At 46.4% G+C, this 13,989-nt stretch overlaps 1 long non-coding RNA gene across 1 annotated transcript; it reads right to left on the reverse strand.

Moving 5' to 3' along the window:
- Positions 1 to 12,130: 12,130 nt before the first annotated feature.
- On the reverse strand, positions 12,131 to 13,381 carry LOC121969503. Its single transcript, XR_006108573.1, has 3 exons — positions 13,035 to 13,381; positions 12,836 to 12,942; positions 12,131 to 12,184 (listed from the first exon to the last, which is right to left on the reverse strand). It is a non-coding gene; the product is annotated as an uncharacterized LOC121969503 (long non-coding RNA).
- Between the last annotated feature and the right edge of the window lie 608 nt (positions 13,382 to 13,989).

A 13,989-nucleotide genomic window follows, 5' to 3' on the forward strand; every position in this document is an offset into this window, starting at 1 on the left:
ACTGAACTAAACTAATGTGCTGGTTTAAATGCCTCTAATGCCCTTAATCGAGCTATTAAACATAACCGAGGTGGTATTTAGCTACGCTAACATTTTACCGAACACTTGGTCTTCAACTCTCTCCTCTAATAGGAGATCACCTCTAGGCACCCGACAACGCCTAGAATCTCCAACTAAAGGAGAACGACGTGTCCGGCCCGTCCAGAGGTTCAACTAAATCCCTAATCCTCGAGGAGGGTTTAACATACCCTATGTGCGAAAAACCCTGCATATAGCTAAAACTAATGCATAGGAAACCAACCGGAGCTATTATACCGCAGGTGAGGGGTTTCTTACCTCTTGATCGTAATTTTACGATTCTATTCGCTAGAGTTCCGTGGAGGTGATCCTTTCGACGATCCGATCACGCCTTCGCCTCTCGCGAGAAGAACCTCTTCGGTTCGAGTCATCGCCAAGGTGAACCAATGGACCTGGGCTGTGTGCCGCAGTGAGGAAGAGGAGAAGAAGAGGGCGCCGGCGTGAGGGGGAAGGTGCCGAACCAAAATACAAATCACCCAACTTCAACTTAAGTTTATTATTTATATTATGGTTTAATGAACCCAACTCTAATATAAATATATTTGGTTCTCCTTTCTTTCAGACGGCCTGGGTTCAACTTTAATAAACTTATCCGTAAACCATAGGTCTCGGGTTCGATTCCCGCCTAAGCTATTTTACTGTTCTAATTATTTTTGCTACTTCCGCTGAAATTCTGAAAAATATCTAAAATTCCAAAAAAATCATATTTCTAAAACAGCTTTGAGAATTTTCGGGCTTACAACCACAAGAGACCGCAACACGTGTCACACATGATACACAACCACGGACAGTGCCTCGTCGTAGTGGGGTTGGAGGCACCTGAAGATTCATGTTTTGGGAGAGTCTCTGACTGATCCCTGGTGAACCCGATCCCGTGTCATACGACTAAGCACTCCAAGATATAGACGCAGATCTTGGCAAAAGGAATTCCAAATAGAGTCCATGTACTCTAATAAGGTTTGGGAGTTAGAGAATCACACGGTGTAAAAGCCGTGGATGCAAGTGGATCTACAAAAGGAAAAGAGGGATGACGGAAGGTAGAAACCTTCAAAGCTAGGCTTGCAAAAGGGTACACTCAAAAGAGGGAATCGATTATGAGGAGACCTTTTCACCGGTAGCTATGCTTAAGACTATCCGGATACTTTATCCATCACGCTCATACGGATATGAGATTTGGCAAATGGATGTCAAGACGTTTTTCCTTAATGGATGTCTTCAAGAGAACATCCATATGAAGCAACCGGAATAGTTCATTGAAAAGGCAAAGAGCATCTAGTGTGCAAGCTCAATCGGTCCATTTATGGATCAAGCAAGCTTCATATTGGAACATCCCTTAATGAAGTAATCCACCATACGGATTTATTCAAAGTCCGACGAGTCTTGTGTATATAAGAAGTGTAACTGAAACGTGGTGGTATTTCTTGACTATACTAGATGATATTTTGTTAATCGCAACAATGTCAAGGTATTATCGTATCGAAGGGTACGGTTGTCCAAACAATTGATATGAAGGACTTAGAGAATGCACACATTCTCGGGATCAAAGTTATAAGGGATCGTAAGAAAAGAATGTGTGTCTATCCCAAGCTTCATATAGATACAATCCTTGCTTTTTAGTACGCAGGATTCCAAGAAAGGTTTTTACCTTTTAGACATGGAGTAGCTTTATTCAAAGAGATGTCTCCAAAGACATCAAAAGAGATAGAGGACATAAAAGCAGCTCCTTATGCTTCTACCGTAGGAAGCCTAATGTGCAATGCTATTGACGAGACCGATATCCGCTTTTGGCATGGTCACAGATATCGTGAGTAACTCGACAAGGACATCGATCGCAGAAGCATATATTAAAGTACCGAGAAGGACTAGAGATTATACGCTAGTTTACCAAGCAGATCGATGGTTACACTGATTCTGATTTCCAATCGATAGGGATAACAGAAGTCTACATCAGCTATGTGTTTACTTTAGAGGTGGAGCCATTTCACGGAGGAGTGTTAAGCGTAAATGCTTCGACTCAACCATAAAGAATACGAAAGTACCCTCCGAGGCGCCAAAGAAGTGACGGCTCAAGAACTCTAACGGACTTAGACGTGATTCCCGGTTTCGCTTCAAAATCATCACAATTTATCGTGATAATAGTGGTGCAGCAAACTCCAAGGAACCACGAGCTCATAAGGCAAGTAAACATATAGAGCGCAAGTACCACCGATACGAGATATCGTGGAGCGAGGAGAAGTTGTCATCGCCAAGATCGCATCACGGATAACCGCGCATCCTTTCACTAAGGCCCTTCCCAAAGCTTTCGATACGCTGGAGGAATGGGAATCAAATGTACGGTGAAGATACGGCAAATTAGTCATTAGTATAAGTGAGATTGTTGGAGTGTATACCGAAAGCCTAAGCTTGTAAACATTTATTATGAATAAAGAATCACATTCGTCTAATTGTCTACATTTGTTAGAAGTTGTTCATTTAATTTATATCAGATAACATAGTATGTGGTGTCACATATGTAAGATCGTCGTATCACTTTATAAATTATAAATGTAGCTCACCACCAAAACGGAAAAGGAACAAACCATTGTAAGGTCGAGTGTAATTAGGTATTAGTTTATCTCGACTATATAATTACACTAGTACACCCAGAGTGTATTGAGTAGGACCATTCGTGGTCGCTTTTATACCGACTTTATAAAGGAACAAAGACCCTCGTTATTATGGAAGTGTGTCTTAATCCTAATATAATAACAAGCACATATATTTGATATTTATTTCTTTAATTTATCAATGGGTGAGATTTAGTTCGATAAATCAATAAACCCGATAAGTTGGGAAACGATATCACTTATAGTGTGTGTTGTTGATTATGAAGGAAACCGTGTCCTAGAGATACTAGGTTGATAATGTCCTCAAGAGGAGTTTATAAAGATTGTCATGTTAAACCCCGCAGGTGGACCGACATGACAATAAGGTCGAGTGGTACTACTGACTTAGATATTAATTAAATGAGTTGTCAAGAACTCACTTAATTAGTGGACATTCGATATCTTAAACATGTGAGACTAACACACTCATAATAAGGAGCCCAAAATGTAATTGGGATCAGTAGTTCAACGATAGTTCTCAGTGGAATGATTATTATCGATAAATTAAGTCAGGTGTTCTAAGCAACACGGATGCTTAATTTTACCTGGAGACCAAAACCAATTCCTCCTCCTCATCCCTATCGTAGCCTCTTATTCAGAGTTCTATACCCACCCATACCCACCTTCTATACCCACATCAAGGGGCCAAGCCAGCTGGGAACCAAGCCAGGCCGACCAGGTATTATTGGTGGGCCCCTACAACCCAAGCTAGTGGGGCCAAATTAAATTAAAAGGATTTTAATTTTAATTTTTATTATTATGGAAGATATAATTTAAAGAGAATTAAAATTAAAATATCTCTCAGAAAAGATCTATAAAGATTAAAGAAAGAGATTAGATCTCTTTCATTATTTGTTCGAGAGATGTTTTATTTTTCTTTAAAATTATTCACATGTTGATAAAATTAAAATTATGAAATTTCTTTTATCAACCACGAAGAGATTTTAAAGAGAAATTTTATTTTTAAATTTCCTAAACAAATTAGAAGTTTTAATTGTTGATTAAAACTTGTCCAATTTGTTCTCCAATGACGTGGCCGGCCATCAAGATTGATTGAAAATTTATTTTATTTTTCTAAATTAAATCATGTCAAGGAAATCGAGGAAATTTTATTGTAATTAAATTTCCTAATTTGCCTTAGCCAAGGAATATAAAAGAAGGGGTGAGGGTGCCTTCACGAGATACAACATCTATTATTTTCTCTCCTCTTTGTTCCTGTGGCCGGCCATCCTCTCCTCTCTTCCTCTTGTGGTGGCCGAACCTCTCCCTTCCCTTCGAGCTCTTGGTGGCTGGATACTACTGGAGAAGAAGAAGAAGAAGGAGAGAAAAGCTAGCATCTCGAGCTTGGTTAGTATTTTTGGTTTTCTTCTTTCGTGAAGTTCTTCCTTTGGCCGAACCTTGCTTGGAGGAGAAAAGGTGGTTGGTGGTTTCATCTCAGAGATCGCTGCCCACACAACGTCCGAGGTTAAGAGGAATACGAGAAGATCAAGAGGTTTTTCTACAAGGTATAACTAGTAATTTTATTTCCGCATCATGCTAGTTATTTATGGAAATAATACCAAATACAAGAGGCTTACGCTCTAGTATTTCAATATATTTTTCGATGTTGTGTTCTTTTGTTTTCTTTCCTTGTGATTTGATTGTTCTCTTTCGTTAACCTAAAGTTATTTTAGGAAATTAAATATTAGCTTTCTATTAAAGGTTTTGTCTAGTCGGTGGTGGTTGCTCCCATATCTAAGAAGGCCATGTGCCTCGCCACGCCAAGACTGGGAACCTTTATGGAAATTAATATTTAATGGAATTAATAACTTAAGGAGACTTGGGTCGAACGTGTTAAGTTCCGCAGAGATCCAAGTCAAAACCTAAAGAACAAATAGATTAAGTTTTGGATCAAACGTGTTAAGTTCCGCAGCGATCCAAAATTTAATTTAAAAGAACACATGGTAGCTAGGAAAAGGTTCGCACTTTCAGACAAAATTTTTGACAAAGGAACCTCTAGGTTTTCCGAGTAGCAACCAACAGTGGAGACTCACACTCATAATAAGAAGGAGCCCAAAATATAATTGGGATCGCGTAGTTCAACGATAGTTCTCAGTGGAATGACTATCATCGATAAAATTGTCAGGTGTTCTAGGCCAACACGGATGCTTAATTTTATCAGAGACCAAACCAATTCCTCCTCTCATCCCCATCGTAGCCTCTTATTTATATAGTTCTATACCCACCCATACCTACCTTCTATACCCACTAAAGGGTGGCCAAGCTAGCTGGGAACCAAGCTAGGGCCGGCCTATGGCAGGCCCTAGCTCGAACCCAAGCTAGTGGGGCCAAATTAAATTAAAAAGGGATTTTAATTTTAATTTTATTATTACGTGAAGATATAATTTAAAGAGAATTAAAATTAAAATATCTCTCAGAAAAGATCTATAAAGATTAAAGAAAGAGATTAGATCTCTTCCTTATTTGATCGAGAGATGTTTTATTTTTCTTTAAAAATTATTCACATGTTGATAAAATTAAAATTATAGAAATTTCCTTTTATCAACCATGAAGAGATTTTAAAGAGAAATTTTATTTTTTTAAAATTTCCGGAAACAAATTAGGAAGTTTTAATTGTTGATTAAAACTTGTCCAATTTGTTCTCCAATGATGTGGCCGGCCATTGAAGATTGATTTGGAAAATTTATTTTATTTTTCTAAATTAAATCATGTCAAGGAAATTGAGGAAATTTTATTGTAATTAAATTTCCTAATTTGCTTAGGCCAAGGAATATAAAAGAAGGGGTGAGGATGCCTTCATGAGACACAACCTCTATTATTTTCTCTCCCTCTTTTGTTCCTTGGTGTTGTGGCCGGCCGAACCTCTCTCCCTTCCTTGGAGCTCTTGTGGTGGCCGGATACTACTTGGAGAAGAAGAAGAAGAAGGAGAGAAAGCTATCATCTCTTGGAGCTTGGTTAGTATTTTGGTTTTCTTCTTTGGTGAAGTTCTTCCTTTGTGACCGAACCTTGTGATCCGGATCTAGGGAATGGCATGGGATTAATTAAGGAGAAGGAAGAGGGCTTTTTTGTCATTTGGCCTTTAGGTTTTGTGGGCTTAAAAGAGCACGAACCGTGCTCTAAAAGGAGGGGGTTTTTTTCTGGTCGTGATTTCCGCCGCCGCCAGGGAAAAACAGAGGAGGCAGCCAACCTTCTTCCTTCTCCCTCGCCGACGCCGGAGCTGGTCGCCGGCCGCTCCTCTCTTCTACCCCTTGCCCTCCGGTCTCCACTACAGTGTCGCCGTCGCGTATAGCGTCCAGCATCTCCTTCTCTTCCGGCGTCCAGCGCTGCCTCCTTTTCCGGCGGCGTATCCAACAGCCGGTGCCGCCTCCTCCAGCACTAGCTGGTGTTTTCAGTCGACTCTGGCAACCGCCCGCGTCGGCGATCAGCATCTCAGCGGCCTCCCCGAGTGTGCATATTGGCAGCCTCAGGTAGCGCCGCCGCCGGCAGGCTCCGTCTCCAGCGGGCCTCCGTTACCAGCGGGCCCAGTCGCCAGTGAGCCTCTGCCGTGAGCGGATTGCTGCTGGTTAGCGCTCGTCGACATCTCTAGCGGTCGCCGAGGGCGCCTTCAGCCGCCGTCTCAGTGCTCTGGTATCATTCTATTTATATATTCGGCCTGCGAGCCGATAGAGTATTCGGTCTTCGGGCCATTATTATATTCCGGCCATCGTGCCCCTAGTCCGGCCTGTGAGCCGATGATGCGGTCAGACCGCGTACCGTCTTGCGGAGTCGTATCACATTCAACTCCGAGCCATCGGATTCAGCTGCTCAGCTGGTGGACATCTATCTATTCGCCAGGGTCACGACGACTCGACCCACATCTTGACCAGCTCACCGATCCATCCGAGGGCGCCCCCCTGGGCCAGGGTACGTTCTTGTACCTTCTTTGCATTTATTTCAATATTCTACTATTATCCGGATATTTATGCATTTGTGGGATTCGCCTCGAGCACCGAGGTACCAGAGACCGGGGAACCCACACCGGATACGTACGCTGACCGGAGGAGGACTTCGACGATCCGTCAACGAATGACCATCGACCATGGGGATGCGGCCAACCTTCCGCATACGCCATACCGCAGTTCGCTTTCGCCTTCCAGACAGATCAAATCGCGCCGCTCGGGAACGCTACCGATCCGAACGGAAGATGGATGACGCCGATAGTTCGCCATCCCTCACGATCACGCCGCTTTTTCCGTATTTATCCCGCCGCTATACGATCCAGATAGTCTCAAGGCCCCGAGCCGCTCGCCGGAGGTTTATATCCGAGCCACGTGCCTCGGCGAAGACCCCGAGCCGAGCCACGGAGGTTTATATCGAGCCACGGCTCGGTCAAGGCCCCGAGCCGCTCGCCGGAGGTTTATATCCGAGCCACGTGCTCAAGAGGCCCCGCGCCGACGGGCCGAGGTTTATATCGAGCCACGGCTCGGTGAAAGTCGGAGGAGCAAAAATAGGACCAGATCATCAGAACACGAAGACCCCGAGCCGTTCGGCCGGGCTGCGTATGGGATACGAGCTACATGCTTGAAATCTAAGACCTCAACCATTCGGTTAGGTCGAGATTATCGTAAGTATCCTCGAGCCATTAGGCCGGGGAGGGTATCACGAAGGCCCCCGTGTCGTTCGGCCGGGAGGTTTATATCCGAGCCACGAGCTCGATGCTGAAGGCCCCCGAGCCGCTCGGCCGGGAGGTTTATATCCGAGCCACAGGCTCAAACACGAAGACCCCGAGCCGTTCGGCCGGGCTGCATACTATTATGGCAGGATGAGAAACCAAAACCCTGAGCTGCTCAGGATGATAGAGGGAGGTTATTGCCTAGGAGCGAAGGCCCGAGCCGCTCGACCAGGTACATTATAGCCGAGACTACCTCGAGAGGGTTATATCCGAGCCAAGCGCCGATGTGAAGGCCCGAGCCGTTCGGCCGGGTATATGATATCCGAGCCCAGCGCTCGATGTGAAGGCCCGAGCCGTTCGGCCGGGTATATGGTATCCGAGCCCAGCGCTCGATGTGAAGGCCCGAGCCGTTCGGCCGGGTATATGATATCCGAGCCCAGCGCTCGATGTGAAGGCCCGAGCCGTTCGGCCGGGTATATGATATCCGAGCCCAGCGCTCGATGTGAAGACCCCCGAGCCGTTCGGCCGGGCGGATTATATACGAGCCACAGGCTCGAAGACGAAAACCCCCGTGCCGATCGGCCGGGAGGTTTATATCCGAGCCACGGGCTCGAAGCCGAAGGCCCCCGAGCCGTTCGGCCGGACAGATTATATACGAGCCACAGGCTCGAAGACGAAAACCCTCGAGCCGTTCGGCCGGGAGGATTATATACGAGCCAGGGGCTCGATGGCGAAGACCCCCGAGCCGTTCGGCCGGGCGGATTATATACGAGCCACAGGCTCGAAGACGAAGACCCTCGAGCCGTTCGGCCGGGCGGATTATATACGAGCCACAGGCTCGAAGACGAAGACCCTCGAGCCGTTCGGCCGGGAGGATTATATACGAGCCAGGGGCTCGATGGCGAAGCCGATCGGTCGGGCGGATTATATACGAGCCACACGCCCGGTGAAGAAGCACCTCGGGGAGGATTATATACGAACCCGTGGCGCCACTGCTCGATGGCGAAGACCCCGAGCCGATCGGCCGGGCGAATTTCCGTGCCGCCGAGCTCCGACGTTAAATATCGAGAGTCGAACCCGCGACTATAAAAACCCCGGCTAAGACCGCCGAGCTCCGACGTTAAATATCGAGAGTCGAACCCACGACTATAAACCTAAGACCGCCGAGCTCCCACGTTAAATATCGAGAGTCGAACCCCGACTATAAAACCCCTACCAAGACCGCCATATGGACGAAGTTTATCGATATTCTATCTCCGCTCGGGTCGAGTGCATCATTATTTCATCTCTGCTCGGGTCGAGGACCAGCTTCAGATATTCTCTCCCCCATTCGGGGTCGAGCGGTCGGCACTGGTCGAGGACCAGCTTCAGATATCCTATCCACTCGGCATCGTCCTATTCAGTACCACGCGATTGCCAGGTCGACATTTCACGATCGTTCTTTCGATATCCTATAGGCTGCGCAGTCAGCACTTTCATAGTCGTCCGCCCGGCATTTATTTGACCGATCGACGTCATCGCGGTCGCACACGCGGCATCGTCCGCCCGGCATCTATCTGACCGATCGACGTCATCGCGGTCGCACGCGCGGCATCGTCCGCCCGGCATTTATCTGACCGATCGAAGTCATCGCGGTCGCACGCGCGGTATCGTTCGCCCGGCATTTATCCGATCGATTGACCTCATTCCAGTTGCACGCGCGGTATCGTCCGCCCGGCATTTATCCGATCGATCGACATCTTTCCGATCACCCGTTCGGCCATACCGCTTGATCTAGGTCGCACGCCCGGCCTTGTGCCGGTTTACTCAGCGTCCCACGTGCCGCTCGTTTTATATGTCGAGCACTCAGCGTGTTGTCGTTCGCTCAGCATCTTCCGTTCAGCGTCTATCCACCCGATTGGCATCACTTCGATCGTCTGGTCGGTACCTTCGTGGCTGCGTACTAGGCATTGGTTCGGTTACAGATTTGATCCGCTCGGCACGTTTATCATCTCATGCGACACTATTATCATAGCGACCGCTCGAGTGACATTATATTATCGGTTCAACGATTCGGCTTTGACATCGAGAGTGGTTCAATTCTTTGCAATAGACTGTCCAGTCAGTCGGACTCACGCCTCCTTCGACTAGACTTGAAGGGGAGGCTTGTGATCCGGATCTAGGGAATGGCATGGGATTAATTAAGGAGAAGGAAGAGGGCTTTTTTGTCATTTGGCCTTTAGGTTTTGTGGGCTTAAAAGAGCACGAACCGTGCTCTAAAAGGAGGGGGTTTTTTTCTGGTCGTGATTTCCGCCGCCGCCAGGGAAAAACAGAGGAGGCAGCCAACCTTCTTCCTTCTCCCTCGCCGACGCCGGAGCTGGTCGCCGGCCGCTCCTCTCTTCTACCCCTTGCCCTCCGGTCTCCACTACAGTGTCGCCGTCGCGTATAGCGTCCAGCATCTCCTTCTCTTCCGGCGTCCAGCGCTGCCTCCTTTTCCGGCGGCGTATCCAACAGCCGGTGCCGCCTCCTCCAACACTAGCTGGTGTTTTCAGTCGACTCTGGCAACCGCCCACGTCGGCGATCAGCATCTCAGCGGCCTCCCCGAGTGTGCATATTGGCAGCCTCAGGCAGCGCCGCCGCCGGCAGGCTCCGTCTCCAGGTGAGCGATTGTCATGTTGGCCGACATCTCTAGCGCCGAGGGCGCCTTCACCGCCGACATCGCCTCCACCACCACACCGCCTTGCTTCCATCGACCACCACCGCCTCTAGTGGTGGCTACCGCTTCTTGAGGTCGCCACGACACCTCCCGGCACCGCCCCTGCTCGTATCATTCTATTTATATATTCGCCCGTGAGCCGATAGAGTATCTTTCGCCATTATTATATTCCTACCATCGTGCTAGTCCACCTGTGAGCCGACGATGCGGTCAGACCGCGCGCCTCTTGCGGAGTCGTATCACATTCAACCCCGAGCCATCGGATTCAGCCGCTCAGCCGGTGGACATCTATCTATTCGCCAGGGTCACGACGACTCGACCCACATCTTGACCAGCTCACCGATCCATCCGAGGGCGCCCCCCTGGGCCAGGGTACGTTCTTGTACCTTCTTTGCATTTATTTCAATATTCTACTATTATCCGGATATTTATGCATTTGTGGGATTCGCCTCGAGCACCGAGGTACCAGAGACCGGGGGAACCCGGTCACTGGATACAGGTACAGTTGACCGGAGGAGGACTTCTGACGATCTGAGTGACAATCTCATCGACCGGCCGGGACGCGGCCAACCTTCCGCATACACGCCATACCGGCAGTTCGCTTTCTCGCCTGCATGTGATCACCTTGCTCGAGGAGAAGAAGGTGGTTGGTGGTTCTCATCTCGAGATCGCTGCCCACACAACGTCCGAGGTTGAAGAGGAATACTGTAGAAGATCAAGAGATTTTTCTACAAGGTATAACTAGTAATTTTATTTCCGCATCATGCTAGTTATTTATGGAAATAATACCAAATACAAGAGGCTTACGCTCTAGTATTTCAATATATTTTTCGATGTTGTGTTTTTTTGTTTTCTTTTTCCTTGTGATTTGATTGTTCTTTTCGTTAACCTAAAGTTATTTTAGGAAATTAAATATTAGCTTTCTATTAAAGGTTTTGTCTAGTCGGTGGTGGTTGCTCCCATATCCAAGAAGGCCATGTGCCTCGCCACGTCAGTACTGGGAACCTTTTATGGAAATTAATATTTAATGGAATTAATAACTTAAGGAGACTTGGGTCGAACGTGTTAAGTTCCGCAGGAGATCCAAGTCAAAACCTAAAAGAACAAATAGATTAAGTTTTGGATCAAACGTGTTAAGTTCCGCAGGCGATCCAAAATTTAATTTAAAAGAACACATGGTAGCTAGGAAAAGGTTCAGACCTTTGTACAAAATTTTTGTACAATGGAACCTCTAGGTTTTCCGAGTAGCAACCAACAATTGGTTGTGTCTTGACATAAGCAAGCATAGCAACATAAGTGAGCAACAACCACATAAACTAATACCAACAGCAGAAGCAAGCAACAGCAGCATAAGCTAGTAACAGCAGCAAAAGTAGCAACAACAACATCAACAAATATAATGATAACAACGTATGCATGGATGGTCACCCCGCCAATCTCTTTGCACCATGACCCTTGTATGGTCGAGAGGCTGGACCGATGACAACTGTACCACCCAAAGACCGCCACTACTCTCAAGTGACCGGATGGACAGGTGCTGAATAACTAACTAGCTACACAGCGAAGGGGGTCCCTGCTGCTCGCAACTCCAGCTACCACTACCCACGAGTGGCCGAGTGTGGCACGACAGGACAAGCGGCATCAACTCCAGCTACCACTCTCTCAAGTGGCCGAGGATGCGACCCTGGTCAACGACTCTCTCGACCGCAAGGGAGAATTGGTCGTTGACATACATGCCATGATATGATGCGCAACATACAACAGTCATCATACAAATATAAGCAGAAATTAGATATGCTACATGAAGCCAACATGCTCAATACAGAACATAAATAAATAATGATCAAAATATACAAATATAATATCTAGTATCTGCTACGCATCATGGATAACAACAAAAGACTGTATAGATATGGAAACGAGTTTCTCAAAGATTGCGTGGAAGTATCAAGCGCAGGAAAATACGAGTGGAATCAAGGTAAAACAGTCCTTATCCAAAAATAGCTCATGCACCAAGGTCAAAGTACTAAAAGAAACAAAGCAAGAAGTATCCGCCTTTATACGTAGATCATGCTAAGTAATCCCACGTCGAGATGCTCATCTCGAATCGAAATCCTGTAAATCACATGATGTATAGTTTAGCTAATCATGTTATACATCAACTAGCTAAACCTAGTTCCCAAAACCGATAAGGTAACTCTCTATCGCAATGATTATTAATCAACACTAATCGATGAAGCACAACAGGACATCTTCAATCCAAAACTAAAAACTCTAATAATCTGACCAAAACCTGAAGAGGAATAAGAAACAAACACCAGCCAATTGACCAAAACTTTCAAAGGAAACAGGAGGGAGCAAATCATCCTTAAGATTATCCCAAATGCCCTCTAGAATTCAATCCAGATCAGAAGCTATAAAAAAAAACCGATCAAAAGTAGCTCCACCACCAATACTCATATCCCTTACGAAGATCTCTAGCAATTCATAGGATGGAAGAAGAACTCACTGAGAAGATCAATTCACAACTCCCAAGCAACAGAGCAACATCAATTATAACCAAATCCCTAAATTTGATACGGAAATCAGATCAACAACATTCGATGGAGCACGCACAAAAAAGGACCATAATAACATCATGGAAACCTCAAATCGCAACTCATTCCAATAGATTATCATCTTTAATAAGTTCGTCAACTATTTCTAACCCTAACCCTTACCTTCAACAATTCAGATTTAGGTGAATATATGAATCAACGTTCTAACCTCTTACGCTTATGACGAGGTCTCCCCCTGTTGCTCGCGGCTGGGAAGAGTGATCGCTGGAAGTTAGCTCCTGCCGAAGACCCGGGGTATGTGCTACTATGGGGCTACTACAAACAACTAGCAGTTAGCACAATACTCCTTACTAGGATTTGAACCCTAAATCACTACCAACCTAGAATCCCAAAACCGAATGCCTTACCAAGACTTTGTCTACCGCTTCCTCTCCGGCTGGAACCCACTTCAACGAGATTAGGGCACGACAAGGAGTCTCTGGTGCTCGCGTGAGGAGAAGAGAAGGTGCGACCGTGGCTCAGTGGAGAAGGGAAGGAAGATCGTCGGCTGCGGCGCTCGCGTGAGGAGAGGCCGACGACTGTGTGTGGTGCTCAAGCGAGGAAGAAAGGTCGGCTCAAGTGCGTGAACTCGCGGGAGGGAGAAAGATCACCGGAAGTTGTGGCTCGACGGCGAAGAGGATCGGCGGAGGAGGCAGGGCAGTGTCGCGAGGTGAGGGGAGAAGAATTCGGCGCAAGAGGGGTGAGGGGAGAAGGGATCAGGAATTAGGGGATGGGGAATTAGGTGTAATATTTATAACTTAGGTTTTGATTAATTTAACTATACGTTAATCAAATTAATCAACTCCCATCTCTAGGAATTCTAAATAGGCTTTTCTCGAGCCCATAAGTGCATCCCCTTTAAATATACCGTATGAGCTCCGATTAATTCCAGAAAAATTTCTAAAAATTCCAATAAGATTATTTTCTCAAATAATCTTATTATTTTATTATTATTTTGTACCGTATTTTACAGTATGACTTCACCAGTAATGAAGTACGACCTATGGACCAGATCAAGCTAACCATATTTTTAGGTAGCGGGCCCCTAGTGAGGACGCGGAGAAGCGCCTTCATAGTGGTGGATTCACCGTCCTCATACAACGCCATCTTAGGGAGACCGACACTACACGAGTTCTAGGCGACAATCTCCACTTTTCATCAGAAGATCAAATTCCCTGTGGGAGACCAAGTCGGGGAAGTTAAAGGTGAGCAATTGGTCTCCCGTAGGTGTTACGTTGACATGGTGAAGGTGGAGGCTCGCAAGGCTCAACAAACCCAGGATGGCAGGATCTGTTAGTTAGTCCTAAGAAAATCGTACTGGTT

Source organism: Zingiber officinale, chromosome 4A (assembly GCF_018446385.1).
Source record: "Zingiber officinale cultivar Zhangliang chromosome 4A, Zo_v1.1, whole genome shotgun sequence".
NCBI classification, from domain to species: domain Eukaryota; kingdom Viridiplantae; phylum Streptophyta; class Magnoliopsida; order Zingiberales; family Zingiberaceae; genus Zingiber; species Zingiber officinale.